We start from the raw sequence: 17,557 nt of genomic DNA, 5'->3' as shown, positions 1-17,557 counted from the left end.
AACGTATCTCCATCGAACATGTCTAATGCACCCTTTTTTCAAATTGGGGTGCGTTTGATTTATCGCGGTTATAGCAGATGTCAGCATATATACTACTGTCTGCTCGGATTGAAAAGATGGGACTATCCGGTGCCGACTATTGCGACGATCGGGCAGCTCAATGGAGAAGGTTTTGGCCAACAGTCGACGGTCATTTTGGCCAAAGTTTTATGCCGCCGATCTTTTTGGCACCGCACTTTGCGCGGTCGTATGTTGCAGGGATATTAATCTTCTTTTGAGTCGTGGTCCATTTTCCGGTTGTTTCAGGTTTTCGGAAGTTAAGCAGCGTTGGGCGCGGTTAACACTTGCACGGGTAGCCGACTGGGAATATAATAATATAATAATCGTTGCGTTATATTTTTCATCTGAACAAGTCACACGCAATGTACAATGCGATAAGACACAATGCGATGTAATGAACAGATAGGAGGATATCGAACGACACGCGGTTGCGATCCTTTTAGACCAGTGTCTCCCAAACTTTTTTGAGCTACCGCCCCCCTGGACAACGAATGAAGTGCCACCGCCCCCGACACCCCCCTCACCACGCCTAATCATAAAACGAAAGTGGTTCTGCATTTAATACAGCTAATAACGAGACGAATGAAGCTGGTGTATAATTATCATCGTACTCGTCATATTGGGTTTGAGTTTTACGATATCAGTATAAAATCTCCAGTGTTCACTTCATGTAGGCCTACTGGCAAGTCGGTTTCTGATGTGAGTCAGGAACATGGTCACGGCACTGAGAACACTTTCGATCAAATATAAGCGGGGAAGGACAACGACGAAAATGCCAAGCCGACTCCTGTGAGAGTGTTTATTTTTTATTCAATTGTGTATCCAGAACGATTGATAGGAGATATTGAACTTTTGAACTCAAAATTGTTCTACATTTCAATCAGGGCTACCATATTTTGGGAATCTGAAAAGAGGAAGCTTTATCAAGATTTTCAGACTTACAATACTGGAGTAAAATCCGGAAAAATGGTAAATTTTTTCTGAGTTAGTATAAAAAAGGTATTTTTTTCTAGCTCAGGTCCCAAAAAATCCGCCGAGCGCTGATTTCCTATATCTCAGTCCAATTTCCACATACATTTAACCAAAATGTTCAAAAAATAGGACAAATTCTCAAAAAAGAGGACATTTAGGCGTCCTCCGAGGACACTTTCAAAACAGTCAAAAAAGAGGACGAATCCTCTTAAAAGATGACGTAGGGTACCCTAACTACATTGTAATCAGCTGCTCAAACATTTCATGCCTGGAAACTACACAGAATGGATTGATTACCCGGCGATGAATTTCTAATTGGAATATATCCTGGAACCAAATAACTATCCTCGTGTAATTTTGTGAGATGATTGATTCGTGTTTCTCCATCAAAATTAGGTATTCGAGCAGGACCAGTAGCTCAAAGCAAGCGTGGGAATTGGAACAGTTGTTGTGCTGCAAAATTCCGGTGAATTATCACTGAATTGTCAACGAATACGGACAGTATGCCATGTTCACCTCTATCATTAGAAAGAATGGATATATTCTACCCTTAAATTTTGAGAAATACGACCTTCAAGTAGGAGTGATGTCGTTTCTCGCAACCAGAACGCCGTGTCGAAGGCCACGGTGACAGCGCTGTGGAATATCCACGATCGTTTGAAATAGATAATAAAATCACGCAAGACAGTTTCTCTTAAAAAGCCATCACATCTTGCAGTGAGCAATAACTGCTCAAATACACTTCGTAGTTCTCACAACAGCACACAATGAACCACGCTTTTCCGGGATGCTGCCGACTGCTAAATTAGTCTATTGATGAGCAGGAATAAAATTGTCAAGTAACAATGAACTTTTCCGGTACAGCTGAATGAATAGACGGACGACCCTAAATTGCCGTTACTTAATCTATTATGCATTTTCCTGCGAATCTAGCTGCTTTATTAATCAATCCTTTTACCACTATACGCAGCAGTTGCCTTATTCTAAACCTACACTCCTCGTATTTGCTCTCAGCGCCCCCTACCGCCCCATTCTCTAGCCAGCGCCCCCAATCGCCCATTTCATGGCCAGCGCCCCCTTCACGCTCGCAAACGCCCCCAGGGGGGCGCTGGCGCCCACTTTGGGAACCACTGGTCTATACTATAATTTTAATTCTAATCTAGCCTTTTGTTTCCGAAAAATGCCTCTTTGTCCGCGGCATTTAGCAGCGAGTTAACAAGAATAACCCTCTCGCCAGTGACGAGCGGGGAGGTTCATGGCTGGTGAGGCACTAACCCCCCCACACACATGCATGATATAAAGGACCTGATAAACATACACAAATGTATGAATAACATAGCAGCACGAGAAGCGTGTAGGCGAGAGCATCTTATCTGAACCCTGCTAGCCGTTGCAATTCTACATTCTACAATACGTGTATAACTTCTTTCCTTTAGTGAAATATTCAGTTATTTAATACAGATTGCTCAACGAAAACCATAACAATATTTTATGTAAGGTCCAAATTTAGGTTTTATATTCTCTATTGCGCTTTGCTCGTCCAATCTCCCTTTTTACAAGATTGAAATGGACACTGTATCAGCAAAACGAAATATGACACTCACTAATATATTATAGGCCTAATATCAAACTTGGTCGAAGACATCATTCAGACTGTAGACAAGCAGGGTTAGATTCATGATTTTGACAGTGGCGTAGCAGCCACTTGGCGGTTATGGTAGGGTTACCATTTTTTGTGAAGCGAATTCCGGACACTCTTTAGCGCCCACTAGCGGATATTAAAATGAGGTTTAACACATTCACCGTCAATATGACGTCACACGAGCAAAGCATTGCCCATCGACTGTATACACTATACACAGTATACATACAGGAATGAAGCGGAACGTAGGTCATGAATTGGGCCATCTGTAATGTGAGCTCTGGTGATTGCTTACTTGCTAGGGTTTGCAATATATTCCTCCACGGGCCGGATGAAATCATCTGGTGTCTGATTACTAAAAAAAATTCAGCTTGCCCACACTTACTCACGGCCTAGGAAGCTGATTACGTCCAACATCATCACGATCCCCAGATAAAGGCGGACGACCCCAAGATTTGGAACCACTGTCTGTGATTGAAGCATCCAATCGACCTTAACCAACTCTATAGGAATATACCGTTATCTTATAATTGCGATTACAATCAGACTTATTTCAGTAAATGATGGTTATTTATATTTATTTTGATTGCATTTTTTGGCGAGGGTGATGCCTGGCCTGGTGCCCATACTAATATCATTATACGTTGCATTAACTCGCGCGCGACGCGAAGAACCATTTTGAATAGCATAAATCTGCTTGAAAATAATATTGTTTATGTTGATTTACGAAAAACTTTTGAGCCTGCTTCCAGCCTTCAAAATTCCGGACATTTAGGCATATTTCAGAAATTCCTCCCGGACGCAGATTTTTCAGTGAAATTCCGGACATGTCCGGGAAATTCCGGACGTATGGCAACCCTAGCTAGGGTTACCATATTTTTGTAAAAGCAAATTCCGGACACTCTTTAGCGCCCACTAGCGGATTTTAAAATGAGGTGTAACGCATTGACCGTCGATATGACGTCACTATAGAAAACCATTGCCCATCGACTGCATACAGTATACACCAGGGGCGGGCAACTTCTCCAGTCGGCGGGCTGGATATAGGGAAATTATGTACTTTGCGGGCCGGATTGCTGAATCGATATATTATTCGCCCATTTATCCATATATACACGGAATAAATCGTATTTAATGAATGTATTTTAACGATAGCAATGTCACTTCAAAGTCATTTCTCGCCGATAATGACGAAAAAAATGCAGATTTGAGAACAGCATTGGCATACAGGCGCCGCCATGTCTGGTATTGATTGCGAAAATATAAATTTTATTCTGCTCGTGACCCTGGAACCCCCCAAAATCAGCCTCGAATGTTGCATTGTAACGGAGTTTGGTATTGTGACGCAACCATGCCATCCGAGAGCAAGTGAGAGCAGCCCAAACCACATGCGTATTGGCCATTGTTGTGCAACCGATTGAGCATTCACACTCTCACTTTCGTGCGCACTTGCTCCTGAGCTGCACAGACAGCATGGTTGCGTCACAATTTCAAATGCAACATTCGAGGCGGATTTGGGGGGGGGGGTCCAGGACCACGAGCTGATGGAAAATTTATGTTTTCGCAATCAGTACCGCGGTAACTTTCGATTGATACCAGTTTTATCAAATTGAATGCTCCGCAAGCCGGTCAAAAATTACCGCCAAATCGCCTTTAGCCAAATGGAAAGTGTGACGTAGACCAATTTACCAATTTCACTGAGCCGTAAGATTCGCTTGTGTCCACACCATATAGGACACTATGGGGCAATCCCTAATTAAGATTTCAAGGCGTTCGATAAGCCCGGTACCCCAAATTAACCAAGATATCAATTCATTAGGGCTGAGTAAATGGTAAATGCCGATAATGCATGTCTTCTCGCTTCGACGAACTTATGCGTAAGCACTACTACTCTCGCAGGCTGCGCACATACGTAGGCTATATAATAACATACAGTCACTAAAATTTGATGTTTAAGCAAGAAGTGGGGAATCTCAGCAGACTGGGACCGCGGGCCACATTATCATGTAAGACGGGAAACTGTCCGCGGGCCGGATCCGGCCCGCGGGTCGTATGTTGCCCGCCCCTGGTATACACTATACAGGAATGGAGTGGAACATGGGTTATGAATTGGACCATCTGTAATGTGAGCTCTGGTGATTGCTACTTGCTAGGGTCTACAATAGATTCCTCTACGGGCCGGACGATATCAACTGGCGGGCCGTGTCTGACCTGTCAGGATTGTGTTTGACAGCCCTGCTATACTGTTAGGTTGGTGCGGTTATCTGTTTATGTGTTTTAATCAGGTCCGAAACAACAGTTTTTCTCTCACCCCCCCTTCCGCCCAAACAAGCACTGATCTTGGGCCCACCATAGGTTAGTCGATGTTACTTGTTGGGCACTTACTATATGCATTTGGCTGTTAAATTTTATGTATGAGTTTTGTCAATAATATTGATTCTTCCTAGGCTATTATAAAATGCACCAACAGGTTGTACATCCGGTGATTTCCAACCTTCTATGGTCGCGACCTCATTTCCCACTCGAAAATGTTCCGTGGCAAAGCTCAAAACTTGATAAGCTGATTACTAAAAAAATTCAGCTTGCCCAAACTTACTCACGGCCTAGGAAGCTGATCGCGATCCCCTGATAAAGGCGAACCACCCCAAGATTTGGAACCACTGTCTGTGACTGAAGCTTCCAATCGACCTTGACCAACTCTAGGAATATACCGTTATAGCTTATAATTGCGGTGACAATCAGACTTATTTCAGTAAGTGATGGTTATTTATATTTATTTTGATTGCATTTTTGGCGAGGGTAGTGCCTGGTGCCCATACTGATATCATCATACGTTGCATTACCTCGCGCGCAGCGCGAAGAACAATTTTGAATAGCATAAATCTGCTTGAAAATAATATTGTTTATGATGATTTACGAAAAACTTTTGAGCCTGCTTCAAGCTTTCAAAATTCCGGACATTTAGCCATATTTTAGAAATTCCTCCCGGACGCAGATTTTTCAGTGAAATTCCGGACATGTCCGGGAAATTCCGGACGTATGGCAACCCTATAGTATTCAAGTGATTTTACGGTAGAGTTAGTCTGCTGAGTCGAGGTAAATTTTTTTGCCAGATAAGCAAGCTAGCGCCGAGAATCGAATACAACAATTCGCGACGATGAATGCTGTGGATTAACCTGCTATACGCCAACTCGAATAATATTTTTTTTTCAACAATATCTAAAGAATAAGCGTTTCGTAGTCGGACCAAGTCAGTGTTGGGATGACTCGAGTCATGAATTGACTCGTGTCAGCTTTTTCAGATGACTTGACTCTAGTCACCTTGGAAAAATGATCTGACTTGACTCGGCGTCTCAAAAATATGGATTTACTCGTGACTCGAAGCAAAATTTTCGAGTCAATTTCATGTCATCAAATAATCGGTCTCGACTAAAGCGCTGTACCTGTACGGACAGTACATCGGTGTTGGGATCAAGTCACTACCTTCGAGTCACGAGTCATTTCGAGTCATTGCACATTTTGACTCGAGTCAAGTCAAGTCAATCGATTTTCAAGGGTGACTCGAGTCAAGTCAAGTCACTCGATTTTTGGAGCTGACTCGAGTCAAGTCGAGTCAAGTCAAGTCAAGTCACGAGTCAAGTCACAATTCAAGTCAAGTTGTCTTTTCGAAGTATGAGGCATGGTAACGTCATTGCATTTTGCTGGCTGTCTGAAATACAGATTAAGTGGTCATTGATTTAGAACCGATGCACGAATGTAGTGTTAAATATACACGCAAGAAGGCGCTGTATCGATCACATATACGTAGAACTGCTAAACCTCAGTTTATAGTTACCAGCCAAAAAAAGAATTGATACGAATCGAGAAGATGCAATACATCACGCATTTACAAATCGATAGGATACAATTCGAGCCTGCGCCAATGGTTGAGGACTGTATAAACTATATTCGAATTCAGTGTCAATAAAACAAGAGGTTTGGTTAAGGTAAAAACAGAGAACATAAATTACTTTACTATTCTAGTTTACGACAATGTAAGCTGTAAGCTTCGATCACTTCGTTTGCGTTCAATTTATTTGTGAGAGAACAATGGAGGCTCAGTAAAACGCACAATCGTTAAATGATTGGTCGCTCTCACGGGCTACACCAGCGTTTCGCTAACAATCCGAACATATTCAAGATACAATGATTTTGATCGACACCGATTACTTGATGACTTGAAATTGACTCGTGAATTTTGCTCCGAGTCAAGAGTCAATCCATATTTCTGATACGCCGAGTCAAGTCAAGTCATTTTAGCAAAGTGACTTGAGTCAAGTCAAGTCATACCAAAAAGGTGACTCGAGTCTGACTCGAGTCAAGTCATGACTCGAGTCATCCCAACACTGCAGTACATGCTACCGACACGCTGAAATGATATGTGAGAATTGAGCAACCAGTCATTCCACGATTACGCAACCTGGATTTACTCAGCCTCCGTCGGCAAGTCACAAATAAATTAACGGCAAACGTGGTGATTAGAGCTTACGTTATCGTAGACTAGTAGTATTCCATCTGTAGCAGTGTATTTCTGCTCAGCACCAATCCTAACGAACCTCTTGCATAATTTAAATCGGACTGATATATTAGTTTATACCAGGGGAGGGTAAATTACGGCCCGCGGGCCGCATGTGGCCCGCAACACCGTTTTGTGCGGCCCACGAGAGAGAGGCTCAAGAAACAAATTGAAACTATTGATAAAATGAGTAATACATATCTAATTACTTGAGGGAATGCGGCCCGCAACACCGTTTTGTGCGGCCCACGAAATAGAGGCTCAAGAAACGAATTAAAAATATTGATAAAATGAGTAATAAATATCCAATTACTTGAGGGACTCGATTAAACTTTTTCTCAGTTTATTTCACCGTGATAATTATATGTTATATTCTCACTATAGTATGTTTTTGTTTCAATGCTGTCGTGATTACCCGACCTCAGGGCCCATGCATTTTAAAAGGTTTCAACTGCTAAACATCACAGAAAGTGAAACCGGGAGTGACTTTCGGATCACGAGTGTAATTTTACATTGGCCACTCCAGCAAGTTTATTACTTTTAGTGCTGTACTTGGAAAAACCGATTCGCGCATGTGTCCGGTCGGGCAGATTCGTTCTCTGTAGGCCTATGTGCAGTAGTATTTATATTTATAAAATCTATATATTTAGTGGAGCGTTTCTGAAGCTAACATGGTTAGGGCACTGTCAGCATCGTGTGTCCTGGAGTTGAACCAAAAGTGGAATCAGCAAATCTATAAACAAGATCACTGCTCACAGATTCAAATCTCCATCCGAGGTGTCGTGGCTTTGAAACTGTAGAGCCAGAAAATATTAATTGAACATCTTCGGGCGGGCAGACCCGTTGGTATGACTACGTTAGTACCGACCCTACGAATCGTTACATGACGTTATTTCGTGACCTCCTGTCTGCTATATCAAAAAATATAGAATCGCCCAAACGTACTAAACTAAAAGATCATACGATTTCAGATTGGTATTTCTTCACAGGCATATAATTTTTCCCTGCGGGATGGTATTTGTCTTATGAGGTTCAGATTGCCAAGACAGGAACATTCGGCGTCATAGTCATTTAGGCGCTTATGGACAATTAAACCTATATGTATTTTGTATATATAACGAAGTTTTCGGTCAGCATAAGGGCAGTCCTTTTCGGCCAAGGTTTTTTCGCTACCGATCGTTCTGGCACACTTCTTGGAGTCGCATGTTACATGGCCTAAAACTTGATGTGTGTTGGTGCGTCGTGGCGGGGTAATGGCCAACGCCGATATGCCCATCTCCATAAATCTTGCGTATTTTTTTTCGGGGGAAGAGTACCCAATAATCAAGATTTATAGCAACTTAAAATTTTTGAAAAAGTTGCATAGATTTTCAAAAAATACTCAGTAATTTATGCTAATTCACGAAATAATTTTGGGCCCCCTTCGAGCTCGGCCCCCCCAATTGGGGGGTTTGGGGTGCGGCAGTTACGACCCTGGCTCTACCATGAATGATGATTGACTATCAACCTTATCCATTATTTCTCTAGAAAGAGCCTCCGATCAAAAACTTGATTTTGAGGATATTGTCGCTGATTTCGTTTCGGCCAAAGCCCGAAAAGTTCAGTTTTGAGGCGGCTATCGATATATTACGAGGTAACAAAATGCACGTGTAGGATTACCATATTTTGGAATCCGGAAAGGAGGACACTTTTTCAAAATCTTCAAACTTTGAATACTGGAGTAAAATCCGGAAATAATGGTAAATTTCTCCCGACTTTGTGGTTGGTTGACTAAATAAAAGGTCAACTTTTCAGCTCGACTACAAAAACACAGTTTTTCTTTCACAATTTACGTTGGGTGACTAAAAAAGACTAAAAATGTCGTCAATTTCGTTCGAACCACGAATTTCCTATTTAGCGTCACGTGCGTGGAATCACGACTCGACTTCATATCACATCGAAGTCGAGGGATTCCAAGACACAACCACGCATTTCAATACTCGCTTATGCCCATTTCCACTCGAATCTATCCGCCATCTTAGCTCTAAAAGCTGTAAAGGACGGCGAATTACCAAAAAGGAGGAGAAATCCCCGTAAAGGACGTATGGTACCCTACCTTATAGCAGTGTTGGGATGACTCGAGTCACCTTTTTCGTATGACTTGACTTGACTCGAGTCACTTTGCTAAAATGACTTGACTTGACTTGACTCGGCGTATCAAAAATGGGGATTGACTCGTGACTCGGAGCAAAATTCACGAGTCAATTTCAAGTCATCAAGTAATCGGTGTCGATAAAATTCACTGTATAATGCATATGCTCGGATTGTTCGCGAAACGCTGATGTGACTTCTGAGAGCGAACAATCATTCAGTGATCGTGCGTTTTACTTACCCTCCATTGTTCTCTCACAAATAAATTGACCGCAAACGAAGTGATCGAAGCTTACAGCTTACGTTGTCGTAAACTAGCATAGTGAAGTAATTTAATAGCAGAATGTCTATTTCTGTTCTGTGTTTTTACCTTAACCAAACCTCTTGTTTTATCGAATTTGAATTCGAATATAGTTTATATACTCCTCAACCATTAGCGCAGGCACAAATTGTATCATATTAATATGTAAATGGATAATGTATTGCATATTATCAATTCGTTTCTCTATTCTCTATTCTCTAATTTGGCTGGTAACTATAAACGGAGTTTTACGTATATGCGAGTGATACAGCGCCTTCTTCGGTATATATTCAACTCTGTTTTCGTTCCTCGGTTCAGAATCAATGGCTACTCAATCTGTATTTCAGACAGCTAGTTAAACATAATGAAGTAATCATGTTTCATACTTCGAAAACGCAACTTGACTTGAATTGTGACTTGACTCGTGACTTGACTTGACTTGACTCGACTTGACTGGAGTCACCTCCAAAAATCGGTTGACTTGACTTGACTCGAGTCACCTTCGAGAATCGGTTGACTTGACTTGACTCGAGTCAAAATGTGCAATGACTCGAAATGACTCGTGACTCGAAGGTAGTGACTTGATCCCAACACTGCCTTATAGACGCTGAGACGCTGATGATTCTTTCTCAAGCAATATAGAGCTGCTGAGACGAGGCATATGATTTGAAATTATTTTTATTGAAAAGATTGCTTGAACATGAGACTATGACGAAATTTGCTGCTGTCTACTTAGGTAGGGTTACCATACGTCCCCTCTTTTGAAAGTGACCTCGGAGGACTCCCAAATGTCCTATTTTCTTCGAATTTTGGTTAAATTCGACTGAATTGGCCATCGCTACTTTACAATTCATACAACACCATCGGTTTCCGAAATCGATAGCTCATTTCACTGTGCTGCGATTGTCCGATTGTTAACGAATATTGAGTGAGGCATATTCGATTCTGCCTCTCCTGGGTAGTGTTTCTATGCACTGTCATTCTATGCAATGAAGCCAAATTCCAAATTCCTTGGCGATTTTGAGGGGGTTCCAGTGCTCTAAGATATTTAATATTCGGATTTTCGGAATCGGTGCGACAATAGCATTTGATGGATACCAGCTATTACGAATTCTAAGCTGTTTATGATGAATTGCATTGTCGCAGGTGAGGCACGACCCGCCCGTGTGCGCCTTACCTCTCCTTTCGCGCTGTATTTTTGATCAATAAATATGAAAATTCGTGATGTTGGATGAAAAAATATTCAAATGTAGTTATTCATGGCCATCGACGGTAAATATCAATAGCACTGGTCAACAAAATGAAAAAAATATTTTTAGGCAGAACATCTGAGAGCCGTTTCTGGGGTTTTGAGGCTGCTGATTACGAATATCACATTAGTTTTGTCAGATTTGCTCTTCGATAGAAGATATTTATGCCCCTAAAAAAGCCCAAAATTACCGAATTTACCCTTAAAAATTTCGCTTGGTAGGAAGAAAAACGTAGTTTTTTCTAATTTTATACTGCGCATAAATAGCTAATTGACTATGAAGAACCCTCATGTCATTCTCAGTCATTCTGTCAATATTAACATGACATGATGCGAAATATTTGTTTGTCAAAAAAGCAGTGTGTCAAGCCTAACAATTGTACTTCTGCACAACGGAAATACATATTCTCCAGTATCAATTGGTCATTCTACCAAGATTGAAGAGTAGTATAAAACTATAAAATGTGTCCTTGAAAGGCCTGTCTACAATACTCATATGCATCTCATCTCATTTCTTTTGACTGGTAAATGGATAATTTTCCGTTGAGGCAACAAAGTAGGTATACCTAGTAACCCTCTGAAACGAACAGCTTAAATCTGGTATCTGGTATATTCGAATACCGATGAAAGAGTCCAATTTCACATTAGGAAGGAGTTCACTGCATGTAATTTTCCCTAAGATGTAGTAAATCAAACTTTTTATATGATCACAAAGCACTCAACTACAAACAGTAGGTCCGAAAATTCGTATCTGCATATCGAAAACTTGAGCACAAACATGACCATAAAAGTTCACTTCCTATTCAGTCATCTTGATATATCTACTGATTATCTTGTTGATTAGCAAGGGGAGAGGTTCAATCAAGACATCAGAACAGCAAAATAAAGATATCAGCGGAGATGAGATGAACAATTGAACATATTATGCCATTGCCGGAACTTTTCGAGAAACTGCACTAAATAGCTTACAGGCGAAAATCGAACAAAAAACAATTGTGATTTAAAATATATCAATAATATTATATTCCAACTGATTATTTCAAATTTACAATAGTTGGTTGACGTAAAACTGATTTATTTAATTCCACGTTATTTCAGTATCTAGCTAAATACTTATATACATGACTGGAGTTTATTTATGTACGTTAGGGCTGTTCAAAAATAACCTTTTTTCCTGAATCTTGCTGGTTACTTGATTAAATCGTTAGGTTGCCTTAAAAAATGACGCACACCAAATTTGAATTCATTTCAACCAATATTCGCGGATTTCGTACAGTTTGAAGATTTGGGATTTGCCTAAAAATGCAAAAAAAAATTCTTTTTCGAATTTTTCTGCCAACCCCATGAAATTGTTGCGCTGTCTTCAAAAACGATGCAAAACAAATTTGACTCAATTCGAAGCCGTAGAAGTGGAGTTATTTTAGTTTTTCTTTGATAATTCTGGGATTATCCTTGATTGGTGGATCATCCCAGAATTATCATCAAAAAACTTGAATAACTCGGCTTCTGCAGCTTGGAATCGAGTCAAATTTGTTTTGCATCGTTTTTGAAGACAGAGCAACAATTTCATAAGGTTGGAGGGAAAATTGGAAAAAAATTTTTTTTGCATTTTTAGGCAAATTCAAAATTTTCAAACTCTACGAAATCCGCGAATATTGGTTGGAATGAATTCAAATTTGGTGTGCGTCATTTTTTAAGGCAACCGAACGATTTAATCAAGTAACCCGCAAGATTCAGGAAAAAAGGTTATTTTTGAACAGCCCTAATGTACGTACATGATATCCGTGAAAGTCTGTTACTATGATAAATCAATTACCCCTAAATATAGTGCTGTTGCTGTATTTTGATTTAAAAGAGTCTTCTGTGTGTAAAAATAACAAGCATGCAGATTGAATTTGAAAACTTTAATGGGAGATCTCCGCAACAAGAGCCAATTTGAATAAACTAAGGTCATATTCGGAATCAGTGCCCTTCAGAGCCGCCAAAACCACTCTCACTTTGTCTGCCTAAAAATATGTGTTGACCAGTGTAATCATTGAAGGTTTTCACAATTTTATTTACTCATGCAAAGGCGACAGGTGAGGCCGTGCCTCACTTGCCTCCCCTGACCGCACGTCACTGGCTGAACTCCATGATCTTGTTAAATTGCCTGAAAGAACGATGCATAACAAATTCTACTCACTTCCAACCGGCAGAAGCGAATAAGTTATTGCAGTTTTATATTTTAAATTTACAAAAATAGCATTTACGGTGGGTCATCCAAATAATTTCTCTTCTACGGGTTGAAGTTCCGTCAAATCTGTATTGCATCATTTTTGTAGACCACTCTACTATTTGATCGGGCTGACAGTAAATTTTTTTATTTTTCATAGTATAATCCAAAATTTAAATTGGCTCTGCGGAGGCTTCTACTGGTTGAAATTCAGACAACCTAACAATTTAATCAGTGCATCGCCGGGATCCTGAAAAAAAAATATTTTTTTGAACAAGAGAAAGAAAGAGCACCGGCATAGAGAGTATCATACAAAACTAGGCCAAGAGGTGGATGCCAGATCAAGAGACATCAACTGGTCGTTTTGGCATTCTCCTATATGTTCATTACATAGCATTGCACATTGCGGGTGTCTTGTTCCGATGAAAATATGATATGCCGATTATTGATTTATATTGATCTTGCCGCGGCGACAATCAGCAATCGAATGGTGATATTAGTCTATAACCACTCTAACATTGTGTAAAGAATATATCCACTGTAAAATATACGGATACATGCTGTATTCGATGGATTCATCCGAAAATATTATGCCATGTTGAATTCCCATGATAAATTGTTCTGTATCACTTTTAGCTTCATTGATCAGCAACTATTCAAATTTCAATGTAACATATTTAAACGAAAATTGCTTCGGCACTTTAGTTTAGGAACCAATAAAAATATTTTCAGACTCTGAAAAAATCAGAACTTGCATCTAGACTAGATAGCTGGTCGTCCAAATATCATATGATAGACCGAAAAGATCATCGCTCTATCAAATATGCTGAACCTGACGTGTGGAACAGTATCCCGCAGGCCATCCGTCAGTCGACGAGCCTGTTCACATTCATGTCGAAATACAAACAATTACTACTAAATGAATACTAGTCCATCCTCAAGATTACCGGACCACGACCTGACCTATCGATCTCGCCTTCCATGACATGCCAGCCCATTTTTGTCACTTGCTTTTTCTATACTATATTCTTTTACTTTTCATTCAGTGTGCATGCCTCCTCTTTACATCGCCAAGGCCAAGGTGGGTGTCAGATTCCATAGACTACTCCTTGTCGCTTCGACACCTTCCTATCCTTCATTGTATCGCATTTTTGTGGTGTATTGAACTGATAAAATTGCTAATAAACCAATGATGATGATGATGATGGTGATAATTATGCAAGTCAGAAGATAGAATAGAACCATCGGATGCTAATTTAGATGTTGCATGAATAGCAAAAGAGTAGTTGTTCCCAAACAGGTTGTGACACACTATCAGGGCTCTTCAACCGGATATATCGTACACCGTAGGGTGTACTACAATGTTTAAAGGTAACGTAAAAGTAACTGCATATCCTCAGTTCGTTGTTACCAGCCAATATAGAGAATAGAGAAAAGAACTGATAAGATGCAATAGGCTACATTACCAATTTTCAAATAGATATGATACCATTCGAGCCTGCGCCAATGCTTGAGGACTACATAAACTATATTCGAATTCAATTTTATTAAAACAAGAGGTTTGGTTAAGGTAAGAACAGAGAACAGAAATAGACAATGTGCTATTAAATTTCTACCGACAACGTAAGCTGTAAGCTTTGCGATCATTTTTTTTGTGAGAGAACAATTGAGGCTCAGTAAAACGCACGATCATTGAATGATTGGACGCTCTCACGGGTTACACTAGCGATTCGCGAACAATCCGAACATATGCCAGATACAGTGATTTTTAACGACACCGTTTACTTGGTGACTTGAAATTGACTCGTGAATTATGCCCCGAGTCACGAGTCAATCCACATTTCTCATACGCCGAGTCAAGTCAAGTCAAGTCGTTTTAGCAAAGTGACTCGAGTCAAGTCAAGTCATACGAAAAAGGTGACTCGAGTCATCCCAACACTGGATATGGCTACATTATTATCTCACGAGTCGTCGCTCGGTATCGTGCTCATTTATTTATCACTTCACCTTCACTGAAACGCAGGGTTGGAATTAGCAATATGAGCAAAGAACGTTTCGAAAAGGTTCGCGTTCACACGAACCTGAACCTTTCAGAGGTTCGCATTATCCCTAGTACGCAGCTTGTAAACTACATTCCTTTTGTGATGTCTTCAGCAAATGTTTCTCCTCATCATATATAACCGTTGGTAATGCACTTATTGGTTCCTGTTGGAGTAGAACAGGATGGAACAGGATGGAACGGCCGGCCTCGAGTCCAAATTTCAATGCATTTAGAAAAATGTTCATAAAATCCGAACCACGAGACTTGAACCGACACCCAATATACCGCTGTAATCGTGAAACAGCCGCCTAACCAACTGAGCTACTCTCAAAGCGAGAGAGAAACAGGTGATGCCCCTATACCAAGAAGTGTTCTCAACTTTTTGAAAATAAAAGAGAATTTGCTTCTTGAATTTGCGACTACGTCATACCTAGACGTGCTCGGGATAGAATCATCGCCTGACTGATTTCACAGCAATATCAGGATTCCAAAATGACCTGAGTGAGGTTCTTACGATAATACAATCGACTGTAACGACCGCTGATATACCGATGGCTACAGTTGGCTGTAGCGCGATTGATGCCAGGCGTCTCGCATTGAGTGCACATACACGCGCCGTGTGTTATTGTAGTATTGACGACGCTCATTCAATGATTCAATTCACAGTGCCGGACGCCGATGTATGTAATCGCTTCGTACGAGTTACTAAGTACTAGATAGTGCTTTATCGAAACACACCTTGCTCTTGTACAACAAGTAGAAATGAATATATATTGGTTGGATTGACAAGTAGTCATATCTGCAATATAAAATGCAGTGTTTCACTGCTATTTTACTGGGCATTTGAAGAAAGATTAGGTCATACGGGGCCTACGATAACTTATCGTAGGCCCCGGGTCATATTATGCAAGCCTTTCATCCACAATGGTGATGTAGACAATCGCTTTGAGACAAGGGCTGTCTATTGAACCAATAGGCATCCTGATAACCCAGCTATCACGACATGCGCATCGCAGCAATCAGTTTCGAAGTGCACAACTCGACCGCCGACTCTACATACCTATTTATTCGCTAATTTGACAATGGACATTGAACATTCAACCATATTTAGGTTTTGTTCTCTACCATGGGCCAGATCTGAAACATTTTCACCAGAAGTGAAGCCATTTACGGACATAAATTTTCTGTCATATCGATTGCGCTTTGGAGATCTTGTAGCTCGCTGAACTGAATACCATCATGTTGGTAATGCTGTATTAGTATGAAAAGCAGCAATCGATATGCGTAATCTGCAACAGCGAATCTTCGCTAATCACAACAGCAAATATATTACCGCGTGTTATTGTTTGGGTGATAACATAGTATCGCGGACGTTGAAATATTTCATTTCACAACGCCGGTATATGTAATCCCTTGTCCATCCTTTGTATGAGTTCGTGCCATGTGTTGAAACTAACATTGCTGTTGTACAACACGCGCATCGCAGCAATCAGTTTCGAGGTGCGTTCGTGACCGCAGACTCTACATACCTCGATCCGCTAAATTGAAAATCGACATTCAACCATATTTTTGTAAAAGAATTTATTGCATGGCGCAATATATCATGAAATAATGCACCACGTGTGTAATGCAATAGCAAATCGAAATAATCACAAACCACATCTAACTCCAACAAACGGAAAAGACATATGTCACGGGTACAATTATGGCTTCACTGGCAGACACTGCAATGAAAACATGTCAAATGTTTTGGCATAGTTACACCGACATTTATTGCCTCTGTCAGCCGAACAGCGCAATAGTGAGACTAACGTCTAGTATATCAGGTAGGCTATGCATATCGGCATATGTAGCAATGACATGTCGAGTCGCGTGACACAATATATGAAATAATGCATCACACGTGTAATACAACAGCAAATCGAAATAATAACAAGCCAGCACATCTAGCACCAACACATGGAAAAACGTAAGAAACCATTATAGCATTGGCAACTGAAGGTATTGCAATTATATTCGTTGCCCACACTGCAATGATAATAGGTCAACTGCTTTGACAGAGTTACGCCGAATTTTCGTGCCTCTCTCGTGAATCATGGACGAATAAAATACTTTGAATCAAGAAAGTGCATTGATTAGATGGAACCGGGATTTGATGCCTGGCTTTGCTGGTCGTCAAATTTTCATAAATGACCTGCGCGTTGTGGACGGAAATCTCGAGCAGACACGAAAATACCTTTCAATACCAGAATCGCGACCGGAGCTTTGATGTTCGCTACTACGGGAAAGACGTGAAGCATTTCCACCAGAAGTGAAGCCATTTACGGACATAAATTTGCTGTCATATCAATAGCGGAGATCTTGTAGCTCGCTGAAGAACATCATGGCAGTATTG

The sequence above is a fragment of the Botryllus schlosseri genome, chromosome 2 (assembly GCF_051294905.1).
Source record: "Botryllus schlosseri isolate E-star chromosome 2, Bs_hap1, whole genome shotgun sequence".
Taxonomy (NCBI): Eukaryota; Metazoa; Chordata; class Ascidiacea; order Stolidobranchia; family Styelidae; genus Botryllus; species Botryllus schlosseri.
Note: the sequence above shows the minus strand (reverse complement) of the source record.